At 34.8% G+C, this 14,355-nt stretch overlaps 1 protein-coding gene across 1 annotated transcript in view; it reads right to left on the minus strand.

The window, feature by feature from the left end:
* PTPRN2 (protein tyrosine phosphatase receptor type N2) overlaps nt 1-14,355 on the minus strand; it is a 1,447,381-nt gene that overhangs the window by 452,652 nt on the left and 980,374 nt on the right. The gene's annotated exons all lie outside the window — the stretch shown is intronic.

Raw genomic sequence — 14,355 nt, forward strand, 5'->3', positions numbered from 1 at the left:
TGAAAAATTCAATAAATTTACTGCTGATATCCTTATTCATCAATGAGCCAGCTTTCATGAACAGCAACAAAATTGACTGTGGCATTAGTCTTTTATAATAAGCCCAACTAGAAAGGAAAAACGAAATGTATTTATTCATTTCATTATGTTCCTCACTCTTTTATCCTCTCTTACCCATACTCCTAGAAGAAACGCACTAGAATAATTTAGAGCCAATAAAGGATTCATCCAAATTGGGTCCTGATTTAAAATGAGGAAGACTTTCAGGGAATGAATTACACTCAATAATCATTCCAAGAGAAATGAGGTTTGGAAACAATTAGTGGATGTAAATGCAAACTGGGGAATCCTAACACTAATACCAAAAACCTGCCTGCCCCCACTTCAGTCCAAAGGAAGTTGTGTCAAAAACAATTGACCTTCACTTATGATTCTGAAGAAATATTCCACTGGACAAAGCTCCTGTCATTTTGGAAATGAGAACCCAGGGGAAAAAAGATTGCATTGAAAACTCTGTGAATGAAGAATGCATTGGAATTGTGATGAATAGAGAAAGGGAAAGCAAGAAAATAGCAATTACTTTCACCTCACAGTGTAATACACCTACGTTAATCTTGGGTAATGAAATTATATCTTTGAGCATGATACAAATGAGCTCCTGTTATAGCCTGCCATCTCTACCTTTAGGGTCTTTTCATTGTCTTATAGAAAGTTTTCTCCTTCAAATGAATGAACATTATTTTTACATATAGGTAATTATATATACTGCAAAAAAGCTGAAGCAGACAAGAAACAATCTGGGTGAGAGCAAAGGCAATATGAAAATCTCAATAAGGACATTTAATTGGGATATGGTGAGGGTGATACAATGAAGTAAACCCTGAATAGCAAGAGAATTTTTAATGGCAATTTATAAAGTAATTATTTTTTTTAAATGGAGTTCCCATTAACAAAAGATAACATTTTCCTGAGTAGCAGGTTACTTTTAAAGATAATCGTTGATAAACTTTTACAATTAGGTTTAGGCTTATAAGGCATATAAAAAGATTTTAAACATTTTTCCTTGTTATTACTAAGAGCAACCAGACCATAGGCCTAGAAACGAAAAAAAAGGCAGCTTGTACAACAAATTGTGCACTTCTAACTTTTTAAGTAGTACAATAACCTGTCAGTTGATCTCCCAACCTTAAGTCTCTCCTCACCACAGTCTATTCTCTAGTCAGCTGTCAAATTGATGTTCTTTAAGTACAAGGCTTACCATGTTCATATCCCCTTGCCCATCATTTAATTAACTCCCCATTACACCCAGGATCAAAGACAAAATCCTCTTTTTGTTTTCAAAGTCCTTCATAACCTGCCCCCTTCTTACCTTTCCAGTCTTCCTATACCTTACATCCCTTTACAATCTCTTCAAGCCAGTGACACCAGTCTTCTTACTACTTCCTGGGGACAAGACTACATCTTCAACTTTGAATTTTCCCTGTTTCTCCCTCATATCTGGAATGCTCTGCCTCCTTACCTCAGTTTGCTGGTTTTTCTGATTCCCTTTAGGACCTAGTTTAAACATTCCTTTCTGCAACAAGCTTTTCTTGATCTACATTAAAGCTGGTACCTTCCCTCTTAATTTATTTCCATCTAATATTGTATGTGTCTTCTTTGTTTGTAATCATTTCCATGTTTTCTCCTCCATTATATTGTGAATTCCTTGAAAACAAGACTTTTTCCCCCTTTCTTTATATTTCAGCGCTTAACACAGTTCCTGGCACAATAACAATGTTTGATGTCAATTTCAACCAATATGCTTCTCAATAAGATGTTCATTGGGCTCTCTGAGAGCTGAGTAGGCAATCTCCATTGTATTTCCATCTAGAGGGAGAAGGATTAAACTAAAATTGGTATAGTAAACTCCTAAGTAAGGGAACTCCCTCTAAGTTGATACCTTCTTTGCACCTTGCAGTCTTAGAGAATTCCTAGAAAATAATTGTCCAGGATCCTTTGCCAGAAGGAGTCAAAAATAGGACTTGAATAGTTTTCCTATTTTAGAAACCAGCTTTTTATCCACTAAATCAACCTCCTCTTTAGATCAGTCTGTATGTATACCCAATGAATTTTTATTTAAATTGGTCAGAATACCAAGGGTAGTTAATAATGGAGAAAGAAGGGACAAAGAAAGCTATTATAGACTGAGTATAAACAAATAAAAAGCTAAGTCAAGCTTCCTTGTGAGTTGTAATTTTCAATGCCAATCTACTGATTATAATGAAAAATACACTTATTCTGAAAACTACAGTTTGGAGCATTCTTTTTCCTGAAATATAATTATTGAGTATGAAATCAGGAAATTAATCAATCAAGTATTTAAAAACTATCTACTATGTGTCAAGCATCCTTCTAGGCACTAAAGATATAAAGATAAAAACTGTAACATCCTTTGCCCTTGTGGACCTTACATTCTATTAGAGTAAGAAAATGCATGATTTCACTGACCATGTGATTTTTGTCATTCCACCCAAATTTTCTCTTTTTAGGAGGTATAACAAAGAAATGGGATCTAGTGAATCTAAAGCCAGAACAAACTAAAAACTAATGTGCTCAGGACCAAGGTTTTCATGTGAGCTGGCATTGAGGATGGAAGCCTCATTAAATATCTCAGTAACTGGTTTCCCTTTGAACTTTCTTATAGAACAGTTGGCAATATTAGAATGAAATGAATTTCCAGGGTAGTTATACAAGTATATACAAGTATGTGCAACAGACTTTTCTTTTCTTTTTTTTTTTCTTTTTTTTTTTTAAATTACACCTTTTTATTGACCAGAACATATGCCAGGGTAATTTTTTACAACATTATCCCTTGCATTCACTTCTGCTCTGACTTTTCCCTTCCCTCCCTCTACCCCCTCTCCTAGATGGCAGGCAGTCTTACACATGTTAAATATGTTATAGTATATTCTAGATACAATATATGTATGCAGATCTGTACAGTCCTCTTACATGCAACAGACTTTTCAAAAGAGTTAGAAGGATCCTCTCTTTTTTCCCACCTAGACAAATTCTGCTGATCCTTTAAGGTCCAGTTCAACCTCCTGAGCTAGTATTTATTCTGAACTTCAAAGGAATACAGGCTGCCTCAAAAGCTTAAAATTGTACTATGACTTTTGGGACACTGCATACAGGCTTTGAATAAAGTAAATGAAAAATCCCATTCACACTGATTTCTTCCTTCTCTATATTCCCACAGAATTATCCTAAGAATTTAAGACAATTTATTTGCTGTATTATGATTGCATTTTGTATTAGCCCTGTCTTCCCAACTAGGACTCACTTTATGGATTCAAATTGACTTTAGACACTTATTAGCTATGTGACCCTGAGCAAGTCACTTATACTTTGTCTGCCTCAGTTTCCTTATCTACAAAAATGGGGATAATAATAGCAACTATCTCCCAGATGTGTTGAGAAGATCAAATAAGTTAATATTTGTAAAATGTTTAGCACAATGTCTGTCACATAGTAGGTACTATATAAATGTTAGGTATTATTACTAGCTATCAACTGGTACTGCTTTCATGAGAGGTTCTAGCATAGAACCTTTAACATAGTAGGTTCTAACATAGTAGGTTTAGAACTTAGAATTTATTGACACACTCATTCTTCCAAACTCTTAAGAAAAAATGGTAAATTTAGCAATGATTATATAACAATAATTTACAGAGATAGTCCATCACCTGTTGACTGATGGATTCACTAATTACTGTTCATTTCCATCACCACCATTTATGTATACTCATGAATCTAAGCAATACTTGGGTCAAATCTTAGGGACCTCTTAAACCTATGAAATTAGTTTCATTAAGGCCCAAACTCATTCACTCACACACACTCTTTTTTTCTGTCTGTCTCTCTGCTTCTTCTTCCTGAGATTTGACTTCAGACTAACTGAAATATGGTTCATCTAGACCTAGAACCTGAAATTTATCCAGTGCTTAGCATGGTGCAGTTGTACTTGCATGCAGTAAATGATAAAAAATATTTGTTGTACTCTATATTAAACTCAAAATAGCTTATTGTTTTATTCCTAACTTCTTTGTGCTCTCCAGAGTCCATTTCCCCTTAACGATGCATGCTACCTGAGGATCCAGGGATGACTAATGACCAAAGCTTAGTGTAGGCAAGAAATGTAAAAATGAAAACCTACAGGAAAAAAAGCCACAAAACAAACAACAAAGAAACAACAATCTGGAGTGAGATACTTAGCTGGTCCTACAGCTATCACCAGTTCTGCTGAGAACTATTCCACAAAATGGAGGCTTCAAAAGGAACAAATAGGAATCCTCCTTGGAGAGGGATTCTTAGTAAGTGGGCTCTGGGGTGGAAGGTTGTTGATGATGATAAAAATAACTGCTTACAATTATAGGACATTTTAAACTTAATGGTAGTTTTGTATCAATCATTTAGTTTTAAGAGATGGTATTTAAGGACAATTAGTAAGACTTGACAGATAATTTGATATGGAGCAGAAGGAGTCTGAGCCTAGAAAACCAGGTCCCATTAGACAAAACAAGAAGTCAGAAAGAAGAGCTACTCTTGCACAGATGATGTAGTATTAGGTTTGGATATATCTAACTTAATGTGCCAGTGGGATATTCAGGTCAAAATGTCAGGAGATACACACACACACACACACACACACACACACACACACAAAGGATTTGGAACAGTTTAAAGCACCACATAAGTGCTAGTTGTTGTTATATTTATCATATGACATTTATATCTGGATATCCCACTAACATGATCAGTTAAACAGATCCCAAACTAATATGGCACCATCCCTGAAAAGCTATCTCTTCTTTCTCACTTCCTGTTTTGCCTTAATGGCATCAGCCTTCTTTGGATTAGATAAGCTGAGACCTGGGACTCATTTTAGAATCCTACTTATTGAATTTATCTGTTATTGAATACTATCTTTTAAAATTAAACTGGCTGATACAAAAATGCTTTTTGAACTTTAAAGTACCCTATAAATATAAGCTGTTATTTTTATCATTATTGTCAACTGCCTACCACCCTGGATCCTACTTATGGAGAATCCCTCTGCAAGACTCACACTCCTCCCATTTGGTGAGTTCTTCCTGGAGCCTTCATTTTGTGGAAAGGTATGGGGGGGCCTGCCTTGATTTGCCTTTTGGCATTGTCTTTGGATTTCAAATCATGTCCTGTCAATTCCTCTTTCACTAGATTCCTTCATTCCTACCTTCTCTTCCACTTCCCCCTTTTTTTTTGGTCCCTTTTATGTCTTGTATTTAAGGGAAAGAACTTTCTTGCTTGTATTTGTATCACTAGTACTTAGTAGGATGCCTGACACATAATTGTTCATTAAATGAGCATCACTATATATATAGCTAAATATAGCATCTATATATATATATATATAGTGCTTTGTTAACATTAATTCTTTATGTCAAATGTTAATCATTTCTATTATTAGGCATTAGGGATGCAAAGATGAACCAAGATACAGTGTCTGCTTTCAAGGAGCTTACAATCTAGTTGGAGGGAATAAGGTAAATAGGCAAATAATTATGTTACAAAGTTTTTCATTAGTAAATAAGAAAGAACCATCCATTATAGCAAAAGAGATTAAAAAAAGAAGAATGAGAGGAATGAAAGACTTTTCAAGAATAGTGGCATCTAAGTTTTTATCTTCAAATTAGGAAAGAATTTCAACAATTTCAGATAAAGGAAGACACATTTGTAGAGATGAAGTTGAATGAGAACAAAGGTACCAAGGCTGAATCAGAAAGTACAAAATGAAGGATCATCAAGGACTCTGGTTTGACTCTTGGGTAAAGAGCCCCAAGAAGAATAGCACACTATAAGGCTAGAAAAATAAGGTCAGCACAAGCTGTGGGAGGCCTTGAACATGACCAAGGAGCCTTTATTTTATAGAAAAAAACAGGGGAATAGCAGAAGATTTTTAAAGAGAGGAGGGATATAGTTATAATTGTAGATTACAAAAATCACTCTGTAAGCAAAACTTAGATTATTTGCTGAACAAATTAATAACAATGACAACTACTACTAAGACTTAAACTGTGATTTCAAATTTACAAAGTTTACATGCCCTATAAAATTTAATTTTTATGACTGCCTTGGTAGATAGGTACAATAAATATTATTATCTCCAATTTATGATTGAGAAAAATGTTACTCAAGAGAAACTAAGTCACATAACTAGTTTGAACAGGATTCAAGATAATGCTCTAAATACCTGTTTCAATCTTTCAACTTTAATGCATAATGAATGAATAAATGAATGAGACTCTTACAAGAAACAATTCTAATGCCTATTACTCCTGTTTTTAAAATATAACAACAAAAAGTAGGTTTTAAAAAAGTATTATTTGTAAGTTTCAGCCAATTTTGAACTCTCACAAGTTCATACTATTTTATATTCTTCCTTGACTATATGCCTTCCCTTTTCTACTTTGTATAGATTAATTTTAAATATTACAGCACCAGAGAGTTCCCTGTGTAGTCACATTTATTTCTTTTAAGTATCTCTGCTTTTTCTTCAAAGAGATTATTCACCAAAGGTACAGGACCTCATTTAAAAAAGGACCTCACTTTCTCTAAAACCATACTCCTTTAAAAAAAAAACGAATTTTGATTCACAAGACAATACCTTTAATTTCTCTGTTTCCAAATTGAAATTGGCTTTCCAAAGTTTAGGTGATATATCTAAATATGATAAGCATTCCCATTCTTTTTCACTGTGAACTACCTAAGGTCACATTCACAGCTTCTTAGAAATATGAAGGGAAAAGACATAATTTCATCTAGGGGTTCAACATGCAAACTTTGGTTCCAATTTAATATTTAGGACCAATTTTTCAACTTTCCAAATTGGCATTTATAACAGAGGGCTGACAAACCTCAATGTGGAGACATACCAGTAAAGGCTGCTTTAATAAAGCAAGGAACAACGCACAAAGCCCATTTTTATCTTCATGGGAGACAAAAAGGGTTTCCAAACACACAAAAAAGAAGTCCTTTAAAATTAAATTCACTAGATGAAGGATATGCAAATTACCTGAAGAAGCGGAACCCTATAATGTTCTCAAAATTCTGCAATAGCCTATTTAATTAGTATTTTAATTTATCAGAATAATTCTTTGCACTTGACAATTTATGCAGGATTCCATATAATTAAGCACGTAGCTACAGTGGAATAATTTTGCCTACTCTCTTTATACCAGTTATTTTAACCTGAAAGAATCTGTAGAAGTCTCTTCTGTGATCTAAATTACAATGGGGACAACTTAATGGGTTTGCTCTATTAGAAAGCACGGGAGAGTGAAGTTGAGTACTGAAAGGTAAAGACTATCACAGGGCTCAGGCCTCAATAACCTGAGGGAAGCCTGATTCACTTTCTGAACAGCATCATTTATTTTCCTTAGCAAAGGTCACAATTTATTAAAGGACTGAGTCAGAAGGCTTCCTGGCAGCATCTTGAGCAACCAGAGTTTTTGATGGTTAAAATTTATATGAAATACATATAACTATATATATATATATCCATATGTATAACAAGAACGATATATTTATAAGTGGATATTTTAAAAAATATATGTATGTGTGTTTTTCAGTTGGCTTGAGTCATGTGTGAATTTTCATGATCTCATTTGGAGTTTTCTTCACTGAAGGGATTTCCTGTTTCTTTCTCCAGCTCACTTTACAGATGAGGATAATAAGGCAGACAGTATTAAGTGACTTGCAAAAAGGCCACACAGCTACTATGGCTGAAGCCCGATTTGAACTCATAGAGATTAGTCTTTCTGATTCTAGGACCTGTATTCTATTCACTGTGCTACCTAGCTGACTTTGCACAGCCTTCCCTCATTTAAATCCAATTCAATTGCATGTCATGGCATCACCTCCCTGATGTCATGGTCTTCTTGGAGAAGGAATGACAAACCACAACAACAACAACATACACATTTGTATATATATATAATATTTTCCCTAGCTTTTCCAAGTAAAAAAGATGAGATGTGGTCTGATAAACTTACCCCCTTCTCCAAAGTACCTCCAGTTATATTATATTAATATAATAGATAAGTGGAGGAATTGTAAATTATTGGGACATTTTGGCACAAAAACAATCTTTATAGCCTTCCACATAGATTATCAGATAAATAGCACTAATTGCCAATCTTCTCTTCTTCTAATATTGTATAGACTTACCCTAGAGTTTAGTATATAAATTTTTAAAAAGTTACATATTGACGTATACTTATTTTATATTTAATTTATACACTAATATATTTAACATGTATTGGTCATCCTGCCATCTAGGGGAGGGGGTGGAGGGAAGGAGGGGAAAAATTGGAACAAAAGGTTTGGCAATTGTCAATGCTGTAAAATTACCCATGCATATCACTTGTAAATAAAAAACTATTTAAAAAATTACATGTCGACTAAGATATAAAATGGCAAATAATCTCAACCTTCTTTTACATATGCTATTCACTCCTTATCATTGGTTATTGCTAACCTCAGTCTGAAAGTTGCATGTTAGGGTCAACAGTAACCAGTGAAAAAGGCCAATAAGATAACAGATATATATGAAAGGAGGATTGTTTTCATGGATCACATTCAATAGATAGGCTAGGGGTAGGGAACACAGCTCTCAGTTTGTCTGTCTTGTATACCTGTCAAGTCAAAACCAAAGTGGGATATTATATTGAAAACAAAGCAACTAAAGTTTCAAAGCTGAGGGAAAAGGTTTGATTTTTTTCCCCTAGGATTTCAATTTTGGTGGGGGGAGAGGGAGAGAGGGAGAGGGTGAAGGAAAGGGAAAGAGAGGGAAAGGGAGAGATAGGTGGGGAGGGTAGGCGGAAGAGAAACACAGAGACAGAGATGAAGAGAGACAGAGACAGAGACACAGAGACAGAGGCAGAGAGAGACACACAGAGAGACAAAGACATACACAGAGGCAGTGACAGAGAGAGAAAGAGAGATGTGGGAAAACAGACATAGCTATTTTCCCAAATAAAAATCAACTAAATTAGAAATCAACACACTAGGTTCTTGGTTCACACTATATAATGCAAAAAAGTCATTGATGGATAGAACACTGATTCTGGAGGCTAGAGGATGGGAATTCAAATCCAGCCTCAGATCAGTTACTAACCATGTAGCACTGGGCAAGTCCCTTAACTCCAACTGCTTCAAAAAAATCACTGAATTATATTTGTTTCACTATAAATTTTTAATAATAATAATAGTATCCAGTATGATAAGATTTACAAATTATTATATACATATGGATGTAATATCATCTTATCTTTATAAAAACTATAGCTGGTAAGTGTTATTTTTATTCATATTTTTGTAGATAAAGAAACTGAGGCAGGTAGAGGTTAAATGACTTGCTCAGAATCACACAACTAGCAAGTATCAGAGGCAGACTTTCTGGTCTATCTACCATATCACCTATCTGTCCCTTTTTCAGAACAAAGGTCACCAGTTCCACTCCATTTTTCAAGTGTAGCTAAGTGTAATTCTTGGTAATAAGCATGGCTTTAGGGAGAGGTATAGAGAATGCCAGAGTTGAAAGTAATTTACCCATGTCAACTCAAATGGCAAACAAAAAAAGTTTTAAGGCTGGTAGAGCAGGAGCTAGCTTTGGAAGGAGGGAACCTGGCTTTAACTATTGCTCCTACCAATCCCTGTGTGACCTTAGAGGGAACTCATTTAACTACTATGGGTCTCAGTTTTTTCATTTGTAAAGTGAAAGGATTGATCTAAACATGCCTTATAGGTAGGAAAGAAGAAAACAAACATTTCTTGAGCACTTACTACATGCCAGGCACTATCCTAAGCACTTTACAAATATTATCTCATTTGATTCTAGCAACAACCTTAGGAGGAAACTACTATTATTGTCTCCATTTTACAATGGAGAAAACAGGCAGATAGAGATTAAATAACTCCATGATCATATAGCTAGTTAATGTCTGATACCATATTGGAATCCAGATTTTTCTTGATTCCAGGTCCAATGCTCTGTGCGCCATGGTGCTGCCCAGCTATCGTTTCTAGTGCTAAAACTAAGACTCCAATTTTTGCTGTAGTCTGTATCTATAAGGACCACATTCCGTAACCAAAATCAATTATATGGCCAAAAGCTTCCCCCCCCTTCTCTATTTTAATTTTCTATACTTAGTCAGGAAAGAAGTCAAGGGAAAAAGTACAGTGGGGATCTGATGAGGTATCATCGACAAGTTTTTTTGCCAGAAAATTTGACTGAAATGATTTAACATAATAACAAAACTCTATTGGGAGAAATATGATGTGTCATTAAATGGTACAATGGATAAAATACTCCATCTGGAGTTCCAGTTGCTAAGTTCAACTCCTGCCTGGTATTATGACTTGTGTGACAGCTATGACATATGTCTGTACTTCTTTGAACCTCAGCTTCCTCATTTATAAGGAATAGGACTGGACAGCTTCAAGGTTTCTTCCAATTCTAAATCTATTATCCTTAGATGAGTAATATAAGATAATGTGAGGAGACGGCATGGAGAATTAGAGATGTTTTAGGAGTCTTTAGCAAAGTTCCTTAATGTCTTCCTGAGACCTCAGTGAAGAGTTCTTTTCTGAACTATTATGTCTATTCATGATGTGTGTGTGTGTGTGTGTGTGTGTGTGTGTACGTACGTGTGTATATGTGTGTAAGGGTGTTGAGGGTTGAGAGGAATATTAATTTATACTACTCTTTAAAGGAAAGGAAATATTGAGGAATCACAATTTTTGACTTGGTTTATTTCTATTACTGTTTTTAATCATGTATGTGCCTGGAGAACTGGTAGGAACACATGATACATACAAGAGAAATACCCCAATTGTATGCCAAGTCTACCTTCTTTTTTGATCCAGGAAAGAAAACTGGTCCAGAACCAGCAGCTTCTTTGGCAAATAAAAACACATTATGGCAGGAGAGAGAACAGGAAACCCACTGGGTACCTTACTAATTGTATTTGTGCAGCCAGTATGTCCTTTTTAATCCCATCTGAAGCATAATCAAGCCACCCAGAATCCCCTGGGCTAGGCTTTCCATCTCAGTGGTCCAGCAGAGTGGGGCTCTGGAAACTGAGTGACAGAACGTCCTTTCTATTGAATTCTCAGGGGCAAAAGGGGAGGGGGTAGGGAAGAAACCGTGGCTTATCACTTTGACAAGCAAAGCTGGTTTCACATATCAAAAAGTTTGGAGCTTTAAAAAATGAAATTAAAAAGACATACAGAAATACGTAAAATAGCCATCAAGGCTCATATTGAAGGGAGGTGGGGTCACTGTTTCAGTGCACAAAATACTCACAGAGGTTTTCCCCTAAACCCTATAGTTTCTCAATGATGTTATCTAATAATTATAAAAATATATCTGGAAAGAATTTGTTTATATGAGTCCATGGTATTTGCCAGCTATTTTACTCCTGCCAATCCTTATTCTGTTGAATTTTTAAATCCTTTTCATTTAAGTAACCCTTCTGCTTTACCTCTTCCATTTCAGGATACTGCTACCTAGAGATTCTAGCTCAATCGCTCTCAGTCCCAGCCCATCCACCTTAGGTCATATTCACTTCTTTCCTAACCTGGGTCACCCAAAATCACAGAACTTTTGAGATAGAAGAGATATCTTGATTATCATTGTTTTATAAATGAGAAAATTAAAGTTTCAGTAATTTACCCAATGTTATACATAAAGAATCTGACCTAGAATTCAACCCAAAGTCTTGTAGCCCTCAAGTCTAATATTCTCTTTACTGCAAAAGGTTAACTATCCCACCTAGGAGCCAGCCAATATCATCTCTAAATAAACACACTTCTTAAAAACACTGGTCCTATGGCATTGAATATACCCTATATAAAACTATTTCATGTAAGGATATGCTTTTATGGAACCAATTAATGATACCTCATTAGACACAGTCTGCTTGCAATTTTCTACTATCTCTTAATAAATGGTGGAAGTCCAAAAAAGAAAGAAGAATCCTTCTTATAAAAAAGGTATTGTTTTTTTTTTTAACTAGCCTACTCCTAAAAACCTATAAGCTTTGTGCAATCATTCAGATTGATATTTTTTAAAGATTCAAGTTGTTTTTAAAGTTTTGTTTATTTTCCAATAGATAAGGATAGGAACAACTTTTAAATTATTTTAAGCTATTAACAACTATATGAGATATTTTTCAAATTAGCAAATAGTTCTGAGATAACATTTCTAACTATTTTTAGCAGCATTTTTTGTGATAACAATACACCAGGAAGAAAGTGGGTGGGTCTCCAGTGACTGGGAAATGTTAAAGAGGTTATAACAAATGAATATAATCATATTACTGGGCTATAAAAATGAACATGAGAAATTCAGAGAAATATGGAAAGGCTTAAATAAACTGATGCAGAATGAAATAAAATGGAAACAATGCTCTCAGGGACTACAATAATGTAAATTATGGAGAATGAGAAGGGGTCTGGTTTAATTGATATAGGGGATTTCCAGGCAAGGAAACTCTCTTCACCAAGGCAGATCTCCACCCACCCCCGGCTTTTTTGCAACCTATAAACTTAGAAATTTGCTTAGAGCATTGCTTGGTTGTTTTCTTGGGTCATAGTCAATCTAAATTAAGGACATGTCTTGAACTCATGTCCTCCTGGCTTCTTGGCTCATTCCCTATCCACTATGACATTATGCATGTCATGTAAATGAAAAGACTAAACAGAATATCTGTACATAGTCATTTTTGACCCCAGAAGAGAGATTTTAAAAATGCACATCTTCATTTTGGTAGAAAGTCATAAAAATATGAATAAAGAATAATGTGTACATATGTCATTAGATTTTGTGTAAGCTTTTCTGTTCTTCAAACAAATTTTGTTGTTCTTATATCTCTTACCTTTGTGCCTTTACAATGGGCAGCCCCATATTATAAATGTCCTCTCTCTTATTTTTTCTCATCTATCCTTTCTTTTTCTTTTAAATGCAGTTCAAGTACCATTTTCTTTCAAATGAAACTTTTCCTCATTCCTTTCAACTACTAGTGCTCTCCCTCCCCAATTCCCTTGTATAGTTAAATACAATTTATGAATTTATCTTCATTTTTTCACTTTCCATTTAAGCGGTATCTATCTAGCAATCTAACAACAAATATTTATAAAGTGTACTAGATAGGCATTGTGGATAGAAAAAAATTCCACTTAATAAGGTACTTCTTGTCTCCCCTGTTAGAATGCAAGCATTCTGAGAGTAGCAATTATTTCTGGGGTTTTTTTTGTACTTATAACTTCACATAGTATGTACTTAGTAAATATCTGTCGACTGACTAGTGATCATAATCAGAAAAAAATCATAAAAGTCACCCAGATTTTTTTTCTGTTTTTGTTGAAAAGAAACAAAACAAAACAAAATATTTATTCTCAAAACAAATTCCCACATACTTGGGCAAGATATCATACTTCTTATATAGTTACTTTATGGGCTTCATGATCCTACTCTCTGTGTTACAAAGAAATGTGTAAGCTACAATGTCAAAACACAACTGGAAATTACATGCGGGAAATGTTCCTATTTAGAATGTTTGCCATTTGCCAGGCAGTTGGAGCATGTTTCCATAACATGCTGTTATCCACTGTACTGCAGACACAAAACATGGGGAAATGTTTTGATGTTAATCATTTTACATCACGTCATCCAAAAGAAGCAGGTTGCCACAATGTTTGGATATTTAATTTTGCTACCTGTCAGAAAGAATTAAAATGCTTCTAGAACACAACTACTTTCATGACAATTATTTACCAACATTAGAACTACCAGAGCACATGTAGTTTTGCAAACAGGGAAAGGGTGAAGAAGCAAATGAATCTTCTCATTTCTCTTCCAGAAAAATCAACCTATTTTATCAAAGAAGAGATTATCTTTCACTTTTCTCCACCCTATTGAATGAAATGTTTTTTCTCCATTTGTCAGTGGGGAAGAGAGCAGGAAGGAAGGAAATATTTCAATTCTTCATTAGTTGTAGGATTTCAGAAAGTAGAGGCTGCAATCTTTCTACGCCCCATTCATGCAATCATCATCCATGTTTTCCCATGAAACTTCCATTGAGGATTTGCCTCATATACTAGAGGGATTTTTCTAGGTTTTTTACATTTTGTGACTGCTGGTGTTGCTCTTAACCTGTAATTCTGTGATCCCACATTGTTAGAACATGATCAGCTGACCTTTTTTTCCCCCCTAAACAAGTATTTTTTCAATGATGTTCTTAATGCCATCTTCCATATGTGGGTCATTTTGGC

This window comes from Sarcophilus harrisii, chromosome 5, assembly GCF_902635505.1.
Source record: "Sarcophilus harrisii chromosome 5, mSarHar1.11, whole genome shotgun sequence".
In the NCBI taxonomy this organism is placed as follows: domain Eukaryota; kingdom Metazoa; phylum Chordata; class Mammalia; order Dasyuromorphia; family Dasyuridae; genus Sarcophilus; species Sarcophilus harrisii.